This window comes from Dermacentor variabilis, chromosome 5 (assembly GCF_050947875.1).
Source record: "Dermacentor variabilis isolate Ectoservices chromosome 5, ASM5094787v1, whole genome shotgun sequence".
NCBI lineage: Eukaryota > Metazoa > Arthropoda > Arachnida > Ixodida > Ixodidae > Dermacentor > Dermacentor variabilis.
This window is the reverse complement of record NC_134572.1, coordinates 131,215,480-131,233,959: the sequence shown is the minus strand read 5'-3', so window position 1 is coordinate 131,233,959 and position 18,480 is coordinate 131,215,480.

Genomic DNA, 18,480 nt, shown 5'->3' with positions numbered 1-18,480 from the left:
GCGGCCATGGCTTCAGGCTGTCGTGGAAGTGGCATTCGCTCCACCTGGACAACGGGGGCCAGCATGTGGCTGTTGCGTTATAGCCTTTTCACCCCACTGCTGTGCCTCCCTGACAGTGAGGACCCAGATGGAGCCTTTGATGTTGACGACGGGCGCCCGGCAGGCCCGCTCGAGTGTCGCGGGGCGGAAGACGATGACGTTGAAGACGACGATGAGGACGACGATGACAAGGAGCTGTGCTCCGACGACTTCCCTCCACCCGCCGGGTGGAGCACGCACGTGTCAGCAGTGTGGTCACCCCGACCAAAGGTGTCAATGCTCCCATGCCGCTGCTCCAAGTGATTTCCCAGAGTCTGTGGTTTTGTGACTTGGTTACATATTTCACGCACAACTAAATAGAAATCATCCCACGCTAGACAAAATCCGAAAAGTTCCATATCCTCTTTTCTTAATTTCATGGCATCGCTTTCTCTTTTCGCTGTCTCTGTCTCTCTATCGGCTGCTTTGTTTTCTGAACTCCTGAAGCAGATAGTTTCGGCCCAAGAATTCCATGACTGTCCTTCAGTAGCCGACACACTATTAGTAGCCGCCATTTTGTGAAGATATTTCAATAGTTTGGCAGTAGAACGGTATTTGTCTTCTACCAGTTGGAAGTGGTGTCGCAGAGTTGTAGCAAGGAGAAAGGGACTGCTGCAGGCACCAAAAGGAACCCTTGTGATGCACAGTTCTTCAATATTGGAAGATCCTTCTTCAAGCCAGTAGTAACGAAACGCGTCTCGGTATCGTTCAGCCAGCGATATTTGAAGAAACGCTTTTTCGATATCGGCGGAAATTATAATCTTGAAGCTGCGAAACTTCAGCTGTAAGTCGATGATGTTGAGGTTCAAATTCGGCCCTGTCCACAAGACGTCGTTGAGTGAAGGTGACTCCGGAGCATGAGAAGAGGCGTCGGATACCACCCATACTTCAGTCGTAGTTCTGTCGCGTCGCACTACTGCTCGGTGTGGCATATAGTACGTGATATGTTCACTCGTACTGTCCATTGTGACCTTCTCAGCGTAGTCTTTGTTATAGTAGCTCCTAATGGCAGTGTCATATTCCTTCCGAAACTCTGGTTCTCGATGTAGCGTTCTCTGCAAGGACTGCAGCCTCTTTAACGTGATTGCTGAACAATTCTGAACAATTGTGAACAATTGATGCGCCACGGCAGTTCAACTTGATCGCGACCATTGTTTCTAATAGTTGCTTCCACGAAGTTCTTCAGGACGTGTTCGTCATCTTTCGAAAGTCTGTCTTCGTTAGTCAGTCCCAGATGTTCTATTTCCCAGGAAGACATCAGTTGCTGGGAAACATTGGCTTCCGTTAGGCATATGTTGAAGTTCCTTACGGTTTCCGGCTTGTAGAACTTAGGTGGACTTCTGGTATCTCCATGAAGTGTCCATCCTATGATAGTTTCGATGGCGGTCAAGGAGTCGTCCAGTCGATGAATTCTTCCGCTGACAAGCTGCCAGTAATAGCAGACGCAGCAATGCAGGGTCGATCGAAGCAGATTACGCTGGCACGCACGCAGAAACAAGCACGGTCAGGCACGGTCACGCAGGCTGCGAAGGAACAAAACACTATTGTTGACGTCACAACACCGCGGTTTCCGGTCTCCGCTCGCATCGTCAGCGTCAGCAGCAGCGCGCGGCATTCGTTGGGGGGCGGAGCTACAGCGCAATTTTAACCGACGATTATGTCGCTCCTTATTGAAAAAAACCCCCAATTTTACCTACATGGTTTATAAGGTTCCCGCATCTGTATATGAGCGTCTTATTGAATTCGACAGACTCTTCAGCTTCCCTTTAATAAATACATCTTGTCGTTATCATCGGCGCGCGGGCGAGCCTCATTAGACGCCGGGTGCGTCGGAGCGTGTTGGCCGCGTTCGGTTACGTTGGCGGCACCAGTGCGTCAAAACATCGGTTGAAGTATAGACGCTGTTCTCGCCAACGTGACGTAGCGTGTGCGCGCGTTCACTCTACGTCAGACTCTAATTAGGCTTTAACGGCTAAATCAGCCCGCCGACGGCGAGCCCTTTGCGTGGCGAGTTCTCGCCGCCGCTCGTCGAACGCTGTCAGTTCCGCGCAACATGTGGCCATCCCATCTATTTTCCGAGAATGAACTGAACGGGAACCAAGTCGGCGCGGTGGGCGCGAAGCCATTTTCTGCCCTTTCTCTTCCCGGTGGAAGCGACACGGCTCTGAACGGTTGCGCGCATGGTATGAGCGCGCGCCTATGCAGCTGGAACCCTTGCTAATGACTCACGCTGCGGCGCCGGCGCAGCTGTCAACTCATCAAACCGTCCTTTCCCGCAACAGCTCTGCTCTGGGATTAAGTGAGTTTTTGCGTGACCAGACCGCTACTGAAACTTGTGAGACAATACAAGCTTCGTTTGAAAAACTATTCCAGGCCTCAACATCACGCCACTGTTTTCTGGCATCTGTTGAATAAAATTCAATTTAAGTGTTTATTAACCACACTAGTAAGCAGATGAACATGCACATAAGCGAAGGGAATGGCAGGATAAAAGCTGCATAACAACAGCGTGATTGGTTCAACCTATCGGTGAACAATATTTCAGTAGCAAACATCTCAATCGCGCACTTTCTGTACCTTCTGTTGAACATGTTAGCTTAACAGAAAAGAAGGGAGCTTAAAAACAGTTTTAGCGTGACATGTCTATTGCATGGTTTCCAAAATGCTAATTGGATACGCAGACATAATCTGCAGACCATCCGGAGCAAGCACGGAGGCCTCTCAAGATAGAATTTGTTAGCAGTGAATGTAAGTTTCGGATCCAATGACGCTACGTGACCGCGTCTGCTGGAATTGTGATACACCATGTGAATTAGTTTGTCTGCCTGGAACATGTCTCATGTACCAGCGTTACGAATTAAATTCCTTATTTGACTGTAAATGCAGAATTCTTCGCCACTACTTGGAGGGTGAGCGAATTTACTAATTGATTCGCTTTCTTTGGCTATGTATGTTTCGGCTCCAATGACGCTGAATGACCGCTTATGCCCGATTTGTGATACACAATGTGAATTAGTTTGTCTCAACCTGCCTGGAACATGTCGGTGAATTCGATCATTGTAACCTGACTGATGTACCAGCGTTACGAATTAAATTCCTTATTGGACTGTAAATGCAGAATTCTTCGCCGCTACTTAGAGGGTGAGCGAACTTACTCATCGATTCGCTTTCTTTGGCTATTCCGCCCATCATGGTCGGCGGCCATATGTTCTCCGGTGATGCAGACGGCTCCTGCTCTGGCACAAGCGAGTTGCGAGGCGCGTTTAGAGCGGATGCATTATGTGCCCCATTACGCGAAAATTTATCGTAGACGGCGGCGTGACCCGAATAATGTTACCAGAAGTGGCCTACCACGCAAAGAGTAAAAACACGTCAAACCATGATCGGGCCGACGTAGAATTCCTCCGACAGGTTCCTATAAATAAAGTAAGTTAATGGCTCTGAAAAGAAGGTTTGGTAACTTTTGGTCTGGTTGGGAATCGAGCCCGGACCTCCGGGGTGCAAGACGAGCCCGCTTCCTCGACGCCGCGATGGCTCTACGGTTCTGGTTGACTAAAGGCGGGCCTATAGCGCATGCGTCAGTGCACACGTCACGTCTCAGCCATGTGGCTGACTAAAGGTGTGGCCTAGTGCATTCGTCATTGGCCACGTGACGCCGCAACCAGTGGGGACGAGGTGGCGCCCCATCATGATTGTATAAAATAAAAAGTATAAAAAGATGTCTAATTGAGCGCCGCTGAACGGACCTTTGAGCTACAACTCCTCGTGACAAGCGAGCGCGTCTCCCCTCTTCCTCGAGGAACAAGGAAGGGGGGAGTCATTTTACCAAAGCGACTAGAATGCTTACGCATTCGCACACGTAAACAATCTTAAGTGTATCTGCGGATTTTTTTTGTCGAAATTGTGCGGTTTTAAGGCGAGAGCGTTAAGAGCCCCGTGTTGCAGAAAATCCGATGTCGTTGTCTGCGTCGGCGGAGTTGTCCGTGAGCGAGAATTTCCGCATATTTTTAGATATATGTGTATGCCACACCTTGCTATATGACAAGCGGTATATGCGGGTTATTTGCCGCACCATTCCATCACCAAAGTTGCCCATTCCTTGTCTTACATTCCTGGCAAAAATATTCCCCGGAACTTTGAGAATGACAGCCCACAAACAAATGTCAAGAAACTAAACACCGATAGCGCATGCCTTTTACGTTAAATCTTCTCTCTTATATATAAAGAGTGCGAAACAATTGTGGAAACCTGAAAACGGTGTAATTTTTCTGGCGTGTGTGTGCACAACCTCCAGGATCGACCGATGAGAAAGGCCGCGTTTTTATCAGAAAGCTTGCTTTTGCGGATGTTTCCCGGTAAACATTACGGATGATTCACCGTGCTCCCTCAGGTGTTGCAGAATCAAGCGCCATTTCCTTCTTTAAACCACTATCATCATCAAGCTGCACGTGGCGGGAAGCGAGAAAAGCAGTATCCTTGAATGCTATCGTGTTCAGCTCTTAAAGGTGAAGCTTAAGCGTGCTCCAATTTTAACAACCGATTTCCTGTAAGTGCTACGCGAACAAATGTTTTACATTTAAATCATCTCCTAAAAGCTAAGCAGCGCGGTAAAAGAACGTCGATAATGTCGCCGTCACCACGCCCTCCCTTTTGTGATGTTGCCATTGTCACCAATGGCATGGCTCCTTGCGCAGGTTCTTTGCGGCGAATTCGCTTCCGCTTTAGTTTTATTTGTTTTTCGAATTCAAGAATGATATAACAGCCAGCACGTGTCATCGGAAGCTTGCTTGGCCAGAGACGGCACGCACTAGCCAATTATAGAGCAGGTGTCAGCACGTCACCGGCATCCAGAGATTACCCTGCCGCTGAAAGAAGGAAGATGCCGCAGGGGCACCACTACACAGCTCCTGGCAGGGCCGTGCCGATGGGGACGGTGTCATCGTAATAAAATGTAGGGTGGCGCGGCTTCCTATAGAATAATAAGTAGAGGAAGCTCTTGTGCTGAAATCGTTCAGGTTCCGCGGGAATGATGGATAAGGGCACGGATGCACCTTCACTAAATGGTTCCCTTACTTCTCCGTCTTCCTTGTGCAGTTTCTACTTCGTATACCACATCGCTCGTGTGCACTGACACTACTGGAAAGTCATTTTCTGTCACCGATAAAAATCAACGCTGTCAACCATCGTCAATACGCTCGGATCTCTGCGCATGCGGCCACCCACGGTCGCCCCTGCATGAGCCACCTATAAATTCACCTCTTAGGGGCGCGACGGCCACAGGGCACGGCAGTTCCTTCAGCATACGGTTCCCCAACCACTTAGTCTTCATTGTGCAGGTGAGGAAACGTCACGGAAAATGTATTCGCTCTAGTGAGCGCTCTCTTTTGGTGCTGCCGTGCACGCGGCTGAGTAACTTTAGCGTTCGAATGTGCAATGTTTCTGAAAAAAAGTGTTGTTGGTAGGAGGTGACGTAGAGACTAATTCTGGACCTCCCACCTCGCCCAAATTTCCAAGGAACTTAAAGAAATTTCCACTGCCATCAAGGAAATAAAGGAAAAAAGATTGGTAGATATCGACAACAAGCAGGACGCTCTAGGCGTTCTCGAAGAAAGTCTTTCTTTTCCCAAGATAAGATTTATTCAATAAATACCATGATTCATTCGCTTAAGCAGTAAATTGGAACCTGAGAATCGCAGCCGTTGGTCTAACCGAATTATTTATGGCATAGAGAGAGAGAAAGCAAGGACAGGAAAGGCAGGGAGGTTAACCAGAAGAGCATCCGGATTGCTACCCTACACTGGGGGTGGGGGAAAGGTCAATAGAAAGAGGAAAAAGGGAGAGAGTAAGAACTGAGTGCGTGTGGGAGGGACACTATACGCAGGGACACTATAAACGGTCTCTTGATCCGGTGCACTTCAAGTATTGCACTAGTGCACGAATTGTTTTTCGTGCCAGTGACGGGTGTGGCCAGGGTCCGAGTATCTTTGACTCGGTGAATGGTCTTGAGTCCAGTCGATGTAAAGTTGCCCGCAGAGAGAGGCATTATACATCGTAGCGAGGGCAGGTACACAATTGGTGCTCGATGGTTTCCTCGCCCCCGCAGGAGTCGCACATCGGGCTCTCGGCCATTCTCAAACGATAAGAGTATGCGTTCGTGAACGCCACTCCCAGCCACAAGCGGCACAGCAAGGTTGTTTTGCGCGGGGAAGGCTAGATGGCAGTTGTAGCCGTAGCTTGGGGTCCAGTTTACGTAATCGGCAATTGAAGGCACTTGAACTCCAGAGATCTTGTGACTTCTTGGGTGCAAGTAGGCGAAGTTCCCTGGTAGCGTCCGACCTCGCCAAAGGTGTTGGACGCGTCTGTGTATCTTCATGGGCAGACCGGGCAACCTGGTCAGCTAGGTTGTTGCCGACGATGCCACAGTGAGCAGGAATCCATTGAAATATGTTCTGCCCTCTTTCGGGAGCATGATGGTGCACATCCATGATGTCAGATGTCATCTGCTCGTAAGTTGCGAGCGATTGCCATCGCGGGAGACCATAAGATCCAGACACGTGTAGCTGTAGACTCTCTCAGAGCGCATATTCGCCATCTGTCAAGGATCCCCGACCATCATTTGGCCTTCCTACCAGCCGAGAGACCTCAAGTGACCTTTTCAAGAGTGATTAGCGTTCATCAAGAGTGCATGCCGTTATATTTTACATCGGCGGCGAAGCCTTCATCTCCCCCGTGGTTCCTGCGACAGCCTCAAGTGAATTTTGCTATTCCTGGAATAAAAAAAAGTCCAATCATCCATCGCCGGCTCTGAAGCAACTCACGCTCCTATTACTGCACCAGATGTATCGTGACGGCATACATATGTATACGGATGGTTCGACCTCACCTACCAGCTCAACTGCCGCATTCGTCGTTCCAGCTAAGCAGGTTCCAGTTATATTCAAATTGTCACACATGACTCCACCTGCGTTGGCAGAACTTGCAGCTCACCATGCCACTATGACGTACGTCACCGAAGAGCCAACAGAGAAATGGGTAGTATTTTGTGATTCTAAGGCAGCTCTTCAAAGTATCGAATCTGCAATACATCAGAGAATTTATGGCCTACAAGAAATGTAAAGAAGAGACATGTGATCAACTTGAAGACGCTGTCAACAAAGACATTACAGAAAGTTTTCTTGAGCTGGATCCCGTTCAAACAGAACGAATTCATAGATTGGGCAGATACACCCGGAACAAAACAAGGCCAGTGATTCTGAAGCTTCTAGATTTTAGGTAGGAGGGGGGAATTCTAAAGAATGGCTTGAAGCTCAAGGATAGTAAGTTGGCTATATAGGAAGAGATTTCTCATAAAACTCGTGAGACACGGAAAAAGCTTTGCGATAGTGCCAAATCCAATCGAAAAAAAAAAGAAGTTGCGTAAGCATACACCAAGATTTATTTTAACGATACCGCTTATGTCTGGGACGATGAAAAGGGTGAAAGGGTCCCCTTGCAAAAAGACGACGACGAAGTGCAGGAAACTCCACGAAACGCTCAACGAAGAAATAACTTTACTAACAATAAACACTCGAAGCATAGTAAATAAAACAGGATGCCATGAAAAACCGCTGCTTGATCAATAATTGCACATAGTGGCTGTAATGGAAACATGGCTCACGCCTGATATATTTAGTGAAGAAGTGATATATTTAGTGAAGAAAAAAACCGGCAAAAGGAATACGATACTGTAGCGCTTCCTGGTTACATCAAAAACGATCCTCGCCAATTTTGGAAACATTTTCGGCCTCGTAGGAAAACAAAGACCGTCCTAAGAGACAGCGAAGAGATAAATGTGGCCAATGTGTGCAACAATTATTTTCAATCTGTGTTTACAGACGATAGCGGTGTCACTCCTCCAGTCATTCCTGTTTCCGTTAGGCCCATTGAACCATTAATAATAAGTGACTCAGGAATTCTTAACCTAAGAAGTTTAAGAATACCTGATTCTTGATCGCAAGAAATCGTGTGGGCACGATGATATCGCAAACGATTTTCTGTTCCGATATGCTGAGTGATGCAGTAAATACATCGGCATGATTTATCACAAATTTATGGATACAGTTAAACTACCATCCGAATGGGAAATAGCGAAAGTAATACCAATCCACAAACCAGGAGATACCATAACCACTGTAGTTTCCTGCCTATATCTCGCACCAGTACATCGTGTAAGTTACCCGAGCACATAATTTTAAAGCATTTAATTATTTTGTTAGAAAATAACCTTCTTTGTCCCCATGAACACGGCTTCAGGAAAGGATCATCTACCATAACCCAGCTTACCGAAGTTGTACACAATCTTGCCATTAGTATAAACTATTGTAGCCAAACAGACGTAATTCTGCTTGATCTATCGAAAGCGTTTGATCGGATGAGCCACAACAAACTAATTTCGAAACTACAAAACACTATTGGGGATGGAGAAATTACTGATTGGGTGAAAGATTTTCTAAGCGACCGAACACAGTTCATGCTTTTCGAAGGTGCATCATCAAGGACAGCTTCAGTTAACTCACGTGTCCCCTAAGGATCCGGCCTGGGGCCAATATTATTCCTTATCTTTATAAATGACATCACGACCGGCATAGACTGCAAAATTAAACTTTTCGCAGATGTTTTCGTCGTCTACAGGGAAACTGACAATCGTTATGATCACTCGGAATTAAATCTTTCATTAGACAAGATAGCTCACTGATGCGAGCAGTGGAAAATGTCTATCAACAGATCAAAAACAATCTGTATGACGATGACAAGGAAAAATGAACCACCCGAATCTACTACCATAATTAATAACACACCGTTACAAAGAATTAGGCAGCAGAAATAGCTTGGTGTCACCTAGACTTCGGATCTGAGATGGGATCTGTGATATGTCAGTATGCGCGTGTCTTTTGTTCCACAAATAAATTACACATGCGTGAATTGAGCTGCTTATGTACTAACGCTTCGTTACTAAAATGTACAAGTGCTTTGCTCATATGTACGGTCGCAAAATAGTGGCGTATATTTTGTGCAATATGTTTTATTACTGTTAAAAAATCACACGCTTTAATCCTGTTATCGCATGTGACCCACGACATGAAATTTTTTTTATATAATTTTGGTGCCACAATTCACGCTATCAGGATAAGATACCTATGACGTTTGCTTAACCCTATCAAACGGTGAATTACTTATTTAACGAAAATACCGTATATAATTCACGCACGTAATATTTTGCGTGCGCCTCAGCCTGTATGTTCTCCCGAACACCCACCACGAAATATGAATGCGGTGTAACTGTGAATGAATGATCTAAGGCCCTTAACCTATCCTATCCCCCGTTATAAAAGTTCATGGTTGAGATTAGGTGGACACGTGTATTCTAAGATTCTACGAAACTTTTACTGTTCGCTTTTTTTATTCTGAATTGATCATTCCACGAAAAACAACTTCTTCAACAATAAACTGCCTCTGCAATGGCGCTAGCGTGCCGTTGTCTTATGTTCACGGTCAGCATTTTGTGCCGCCCAAGTTATCAAAGTCAAAGAAACTTTGGTTACACTGCCGGAACAATTAGAAAATACTGTAAAAAGCTAGACTGCTATTGCTTTTGATGAAGTGGTATAATAAAAGCTCATAAGGCATGCGGCAAATGTGGACTGCCTTTTTGAAATATCAATATATGTAGGCGAAGTCGGGTCTGATTGCGCGTCAAGCCTTTCGAACTCCGCAGATATGTCAGAGGCGACTAAACAATGCCCAAAATGGTCTTCACGCTCTCTTCAATGTCGCCACCTCTGTCTACTTCCTTATGGCTCATAGGCGTATGGCTGCGGTACCCCATCGTGTTCTCATACCTAAATCCCTGGGCGTACAAACTTTTGAAAACGTTCACGCTCAGTATTCCATAGCAACGACCTGCGCAATCGTCGTACATATATTTTTTAGACGGCATTGCAAAGAAGCCGCACGAGAAAAGGAGTAGGAACTTACAGTAAGCGTGCGAACATACACAAACACGGCAAATTATTGCTCTGTGAACTTGCGCATTCAAAACGACGGAGTCACAGAGAAGAAAGGCGAGACCGATCACTTCAAATACAACGGCCCCAAAATGTGAAAGTACGCAAGAATGTTAGCACTGTACTACAAAGTAAAAACAAAAACAAGAACAAGGTACGACCGAAGACAGATGTCCCTCTGTATGAAAGTTTCCCGTCAGCTGTCGTCGCGCGTAGGGGCAATGTGGCGGGTTACGTGCCATGCTTCCGCAGGGAGAAATGTGTTTATTAAAGATCAGATTAAGATCATAAAGTGCTCCTTCCCTAAGCGGAACAGAGCCAACTGGTCGACGTGAGTAGCCTAGGCTAGCCACGCCCGCCAGAGCGTGTGGGGTGAAGGGTATAGTGGGGAGATCTGATGGCAGATTGCGTTGTCGGTATATGTTGCACCACAGTGTCGGATATTCACGCAAAGCTCATTTCATTGCAGAAGGGAGAACGCCTCCTTATCTACACTGCCGAGCCGGTTATGCGGAGGGTGACGGTGCGTCAACATGATAGATCGTTTTGGTAGTGGATAGTGGACGACAGCCTAAGAATTCCAAACAACCTCCATCCACAAAAAACGCAGTGTACGTGCCCTGCACCTCCACCAATTAGCAGCGCCCATTGCCTGACCTAATTTTTTGCCCCTTAAATGCGCAAATACACGTACAAATGACACGTGACGCTTTTTGATCGACGTAATATTTTCTCTGGAGCCCGTAATGGAACGCGGCGTACGCAAGCCAAAACATGGAGAGCGTCAGCAGGATAATTGTCTGCGAGACGCTCACTAATACTTCTACCCGCGCTCAAGGTAAAATGAGCGGGCCCTAAGCGTCTTTAAATCTTGCAGAAGACAAGTTTTGGCTTTTCAGCTCTGCTACATTATATTTCTGCCAGGTGTCTTGCCGGCGAAAGCAACACGCTTCTGTGTTATAACTCCTAAAGATCTTTTTCGTAATTTTGGCACGGTTGTGAATTTGTTGCCAATTTGACCATATTTTGCCCGACCATAACCCGATAACTGTTGTACCGGGTCAGGTTTATTCTTTTGGGCCATAAAAATTGTCAGGCTTGTCCCTGTAAAACTTACTCGACGTAAAACTAACTTGCTTCACCAGCAATATAAAACTAACTGTACTACAGTGGCCGACCTGCAATTAACTAACTGCGTCAGGGCTACAGCAATCCTTAAGCCCATATTGTTTGAAATGCAGCGATCTCTTGCCGAAAAGTGTCTCTCCTTGGTGCTGGTAAACACAGCAGGAATGCCGCGTCGAAGAGCAGCAGATACGCAAGAACGCGCCGAGAGACCAAGATTTGCGCAAGCGAGACATACACACACGCACACTCACGCACATGCACGCACGCACGCACGCACGCACCACTCCACACCACAAGAGCTTTACGTCACCGGCGCACGCACGTGCACCAGAAGTGCAGCATACCTCATTTTTCTTCTAGGCCCACCGAACAAGCGGGACAGCCTCATTTATATATTGATATTTTTCAAAGTAAATTGCGTCAGCAAATTCACAAAGCACGACTTACACAAAAGCTACAGTCATGATCGCTTCGGAGTATAATTGAATATATGAGAAAGCGTAATTCTTCTCCGCGCAAACTAAAGGACAAAGCCCTTTTCTAGCTGCCATTTGAGGTCTGTCTGAGTGGCCGGGGCCACTAGGTGGCGGTACTCTTTTTTGGGCGAGCACAATCCCACGAAAAATCCCACTAGATGCTTATACACCAGAACACCGTGAATTCAAAGGGCGCCGCCATATTGATGAGCGCCGGTCGCGCCATCTATCCCAAGCGCCGCGAAGTAGCAGGCCTGGGCTGCCACGCCGGGAGATGCGACCCGGCGCGAAGGCGAAACTTGGGCTTTTTAGCTGGGCGGAAGGCGTATATCGCGTTTTTTCTAGCCTGTCACTTTCGCTGTCTCGATTCAATCAAACTTCAAGACCTCATGCAAGTCCGCAATGGCCACACTGAGTGATGTGCAGACTGCAGAAGCGAATACATCGGGTAACCACGGAAGCACGTAACCTGTGAAGGATTTTACAGCACTGTGTTGGTGACATATATTATTAAAGAACGCAGAACATTGTCCTCTGCACTTTCAGTTTGGTCTTGTTTGTCATGGTCACTACTGGGTCGGCCACGTTTGGCAACCAACTGGCGAGGTCGTTTGACTGCCTGATTAGCAGACGCCAGCCCTTCACCACCTGCACATTGAAAACAAAATAGATGTTATAGTAAGAAGGACTGTAGTTCTTTCCCATGCCATCACTGTTGCGAAGATATAAAGTCCCCGCAAAATGAAATAGAAAATGCACCAGGCCAATTGTATCGTGCAACCACTTAAGAGTACAACATTCAGAACACAAGCCTACAGTACTCGAACAAGCAGCATATGATGCTAAACCTGCACTCATTGGAAAATGAGGAAATACAGTAGTTATAATGTTCAACTACATGTGCAGTCAAAGCCCGTATAACAGGGCGAGCATGACGGATGCAGGTGTTGTACAGTTGCACAAACCATGACAGGGCACATAAAATTACCACCCCTACTTAAAGCTGCATCATCAGGGAAGCCTTTGGTACAAGACAACAACCGCGCCTGCATTCCAAAAAATTAGCCCCACCAACTGCAGATACCTGGTTTCAGACCTGTTTCGCTTGTGCGAGGCCATATCGGATTGTTAGCGCTCCCTTAGAAAAGAAAACAGTAAAAAAAAAAAAACTGGTGAGAACGAGCAAAATTTTGTTGCAATATACAACAATATTTAAGCACCTTATTTTCCTCGCCTTATCAACGGAAAAATTTTGCGCTTTGCCCCGCATAACAGCCCGCACGCAGTTTAGAGCTCAGGAGGCTCAAGTGAATTCGTTACGAATGACACCTGCAACACCAGCTCGTAAAGACAGGCGCGCTGCAAGAACGCCTTCGTCGACGAGCAGTCGTCGTTTACGTTTTTGTGGACGCATGCTACGTGTCGAGCAGACTTCGGTTTACTTTCATTAGCAATAACGCTCACCAGCAGGGCAACATACTATCGCCTACAACTTGTCGTTCACGCTTAATGGTCATGCCGTGCACCAGCTGCAAGTATCACTGACCGCAAACTCAGCTGTTCCGCTTAACCGTCGGGAGGTCTGCCTGAATGAAAACACGAAAAGGCTTGCCTTCTTGTTATAGCCAAGGCGAAGCACCGGCGCGGGATTCTGCTCAGTGGGCTTGTCCAGAAAGTGCTCAGAGCAAACCTGCGTGTTACACATATTACGTTCGTAGGGCGCAAAGTTGAACGTGGCACCAAAATATACACCGATCGAATACTCACTCGTGCATTTTCTCTGGGTTGGTAGTTCTTCCTATTCACTGCAGCTATCCACCGGTGGCGCAGCTTGTCATTCTTCGTTGCGGATGGAAATCGGTGCAGGCTGAAAACACCGCACCGGCACGATTCCCTACGTGTATTGTGCACTTCGCAAACAGCGCTAAGCAACCTGCTCCTTTTCCGCTGGTTATTTTGGCATCCAAACACGACGCAACGATGCCCAGATGACTTCTTGTACTTAGGATCCGCGTGAACGGGCACATTTCCGCACTTTGGAGTCCTAGAGCTAGCGCTAGCCATGTCTGCTGGTCGCCGGCGAACACACTTTGGCAGCCCAGGACAAAATGGCGCTGGTCGACCGGGCAATCCGGGCGCGAGAGTATGCGTTCAAATAGTCTGGGCGCGAGGCTAGCGTATTCTGGTCTATAGCTTCGCTGTAAAACAGAATGCCAAGCGCTCACATGTGCAGCCGGCCTTGCTTTGGTGGCGTGACTCGCATGTCATTCACATGTGTCTTGGTGAAGCACTTATTCTTCCTCAAGACTTCTCTACCTACCTTGTACCACTACCTATGCAAGTGCTACATGGCGTGTCACCTGGTGTGATAATATGCAACTTTATTGCAAAGGGCGCGCGTATAGACTCTACGCGGCGCGCATCTCATAACGCAAGTGGGCTGATGTGATGCTATTGATGAGGATGATTATCATTTGTTGGCATGTAGTTTGAAACGGAGGGATGATATATTCACCTAGCCAGCCAGCTTGATTTAATCAGGTATACAATACCTATTTTTTCATTCTAGCATTTTTGTATACATCTCCGTAATCTTTGTCTTCCTCAGATCTTCCCTATCTACCTTGTGCCGCAACCTATGCAACTGCGAGGTGACGTGCCACCTGGTGTAATAATATGCGACTGCTATTAGGAAGCGTTCACGTATCGACAGTACTTGGCGTACATCTCAAATAGCGTATCCTCTCGCGCGCTAGGACGCGTTTATAGGGCATGTTTCCGCTGAAAGCTAACAAGCGCCCGCTTGTCTCAGTGTCTGAGTAGCTGACTTCCGCGCAGCGGGCCCGGGTTCAAACCCGGTGGGAACTGGGCATTTTTTCTCATTCTCGGTGATATATGCGACGCAAACGGGCGGCGGCGGCGGACAACATCGCCAACCGAAATGGCTATTGGACAGAGCCCATAACAACTTGCGCTGTAAAATGCAGCCACAAGCTCGTGGAGGAACTAGTTGCTCTACCGTCTGCATTCATAAATTTACAGCAATACTTTCAGGCGCCACACCCGGCAAGTCCGCCACAGCCAGAAATGACTGAAGAGTTCATGCTCGATGAATTCAGCCGAAATCGACCAACAATGTGCAACTGTCTTGACATTACCACTACTCGCCACGGGCTACCGCGCCATTATACCGGGGGTCACTTTTGTGGAACCTATGTCGAGAAGGACAACATGAACGACCTGTTCATGAACAAGTCCAAGAAGGGAAAAACGAGGGAGCGATTGCCCTCGAAGGCTCTCGTTGTCATCTACATGCCGTTGAGTGGTTTCACGGGCTCTCTTGCGGCGTGGTGGGAGGATGTCAGTAGCAACCGCCGTTGCCGCCACCGCCGCAGTGAGCGCAACAGGCTCGGACAGACTCGGACAGAGCAGAGAGCGGATACGAGATGAGATAATTACACTGCGGCCAGCTGGAGGACTTTGCATGTAACACTGATTTGAAGCACATCATCCCAGACCAAGGAGAAATAGAAAGAAAAGAAAAACATTCGGCAGAGCGAATCTCAGAATAACTGTTCGCGTTAATGTGAGTCACATTCAATCAATGTAGCGGGACATTGCAATGCTGAAGACACTTTAGTTAGAATCTGTGGGAGTCATTCTGCGATGCGATACACATGGTCTCTGGGATCGACCCAGGTTGTACAGCACTCGATCGGCAGAGACGGCCATGACCATGACGACTACATGGTGACAACGCAGTGATGATGATGAAACTACATCGATGAAACTACAAAAGTGGCATGACGACGGAATCATGACAATAGAAAGACAAGTATAAGTCTACGACCATGGTGTAACAGTGACGGGGCGACTACCACGGCTTGAGGATGATGGGATGACGACGTGTGCATGACGCCGATGGCATGACGACGACTGTAAAACGACAATGGCTTGATGGCGCTTGGATGACGAGAATTCGATGTAGCGGCAAGAATGACGACAATGGAATGATCACGGTGGCATCGCTACAACGAGAACACATCATGTGGTCCGAGCTAGTAGACAGCTCGGGTTTCTGGTCGGCCTAAGAGGCTAGATATATAGGCTGAATGTGTCTGAAGTAGGCAAAGAATTAAGTCCAAGGTATTAGAGTGCTTGGACTCTGTCGGCGTTAAAGGCTAGTTAAATGGTCTCAAAGTGCCCGAGGTAGACACAGAATGCTAATCGTATCAATATTATCATTAGTGATCACTGAAGACGGCGGCGCGCGGGCTGCTCGACATTGGTGACCTGAAATGGAACACCGAAACATTCCCAATGAAAATTTCCGTGCTGACAGTCCTCAAACATAACTCCTTGACGCTTGCACTCTACGTCTTAATGCATTCTACGTGAAGAATACTCACTTATGATTTCTGCAGGCTGAGGGTAGTTTCGAGATTGGTAATGTTACGGTGCAGCAAGCTCGCTTGAGCCATCTCCGGTCATTGCTCCTATGCCAGATTGCCACAAAAGTTTCAGACACTCTCAAAAACCCCCGTCTTACCCACCAGCATGACGCCCTCAAGAGTGTGACTCTTTTTGGTTGCACGATGTCATCTCAGGGACAGCGGCTCGAGCAGCTTCTTGTCATGGGCGTATTCGACGATCATTGCCCAACACAGTTGCGTTGTCAGATGGAAACACTATACGATGATGGAACAACCAGGTTCGAGGAGGAACACTTGAGCTTTGCGCGTAATTGCCTCCAACATCGGTGCAGATGCTTCTTGCCAAGAGCTTCAGCGGCACGTTATCGGCCTTGGAAGAGCACGCAAACGCTATACTGTAAGTCGTGAATTAACCCTGAACAGTTCCTAGTGCATGCCCGACCTGACCGCTTCATTTCGCATGTATAGACTTTGTTCCCCGTTGACCGAAGGTCACGGAAACGCTCATCACCGATGCTGTATTGACCAATTCGCTATTGCATGCTCGACTTCGCATAAGGTCACCCAGATTAATCGTGACCTTCGTAGACTTCACGAACTCGCCGCTGCCACGTTGCATACCAGGTGGCAGCGCAGTCCGTGTTGTTCCCAGCATTAGACTCGTCGTGAGCTTCAACGAAAACACAAAGCCAACCACTATTCTTAAGCGCGACCTTTACAGAGCCCAAGTGCCATCAGACCACTCCGAACTCTTGGTACCAACGACGCTGTGGAGGTTCCGCAGAAAGCAGCGCCAGGCCATGCGCCTGGCTGAGAAACGAGACGATGGCTAGGTTGTGGCGATTACTAGTCCTGGAGGCAACTAGTGGCATCTTTTTCGTCTCTGACACAGCAGCCAAGGTTCGCGTTCCACCCACTAGTTCTGCCGGCCGCACCTGCAAGCTAGTATGTCACCTGCATGCTGCTTACAACCCCAATATTCGCTTCAAGGGAAGAAGCCTCTGTTGGTCAACCGGAAACTCTGCCGTGGTTTCGCTGAATTTTCTGCGTTGCGGGTGTCAGTGACGCTGTATAAGGAGGGGTATTCCTTTCCCAGTTTTTCTTCCAGGTGTGCACGACCCATAAAGAAGTCCTAGATTCCATGGCAAGCCTTTTCGTGACTTGCGAGGTCTCCACGAAGTTTCTGATCACCTTCACGTTGTCTCGAACCTTTCCTGTGCAGCACTTGGGGTTAGTGAGGGAATTTACAACCTTACTGCAACTCCGAATTAGAGAATGTACATTCAACACGACATTGGAATTTCGAGCAACAAAGGTGCTGACAGGCATGATTTGAATTCAACTCAATTTAATTTTTGCGTAAATAGTTACAAGGCCTGCATAAATAATGTTTGAATTCATAGCCAAAGGTTAGTTTCAGCTCCAATTTAAAATGCGCAATGTGTAATCTGCGGCAAAAAAGAATGAAAATCATTTGCCCGACATAGAGTACAGCAGATAGATAGATGCTTTAGCGGTGGCGGGCACCGTCCATGATGCCAACTTCTACTTTATTCTCATTTGATAATCAGAAGCAGAAAAAATATATATGCATGCATCTCTGCAAACAAACCTTATTACAAACCAGTGCCACAATAATCCAGTTAGCAAACTCCCATCGCTTCAAAAAGTAGGAATACAGGAAATGGAGATAATTATTACACTGCTTTATTTCATTCGTGAGTGGCGTTCTACACCTTTTATCACACGAACTGTGCCAATTTCTGACCATATACATATGTTTTTGTGTGTGTGGGAGTAATGTTGAAGCGTCCAGATGCAGCATTTCGAGTACTGCGGGCGGACGTGTGCAGTAATCATGTTTGAAAAGGATGATTGTGTCTAATTATATCGCCATAGACAACACTATTAGACCTCGCAAAAGTGATAAAGGGAAAGTTCTAGCTTGTTAAACAACAGACGGCTCTTTTCAGTATACCTAGGGTGAAATATATCACTCGCGTCAGGTGCGTGGGGTCAAAACACAACCTTTAGAAGTAAAGCGAGCCTGAGTAGTCACTCTTATTCACTCTGGTTTCAGCCCCACCAACCCTGCCTGCCGCAAAGTATCAGTGTGATGAAACTGCCCTTGAAATCGTAACCGTTATTGAATCTCCTGGAACCCCTGCATTATAATATGAGACTTCAGTAGGAAAAACCACATTTCGCGCGTCATCCAGATGGACGTCCAGCATTGTTTGTTTAACAGTACCCTTGTTTCTAGGCAACAAAGATGTTTACTAGACAAACTTATGATGTAATCAGCATTATAACGTCAGTGAT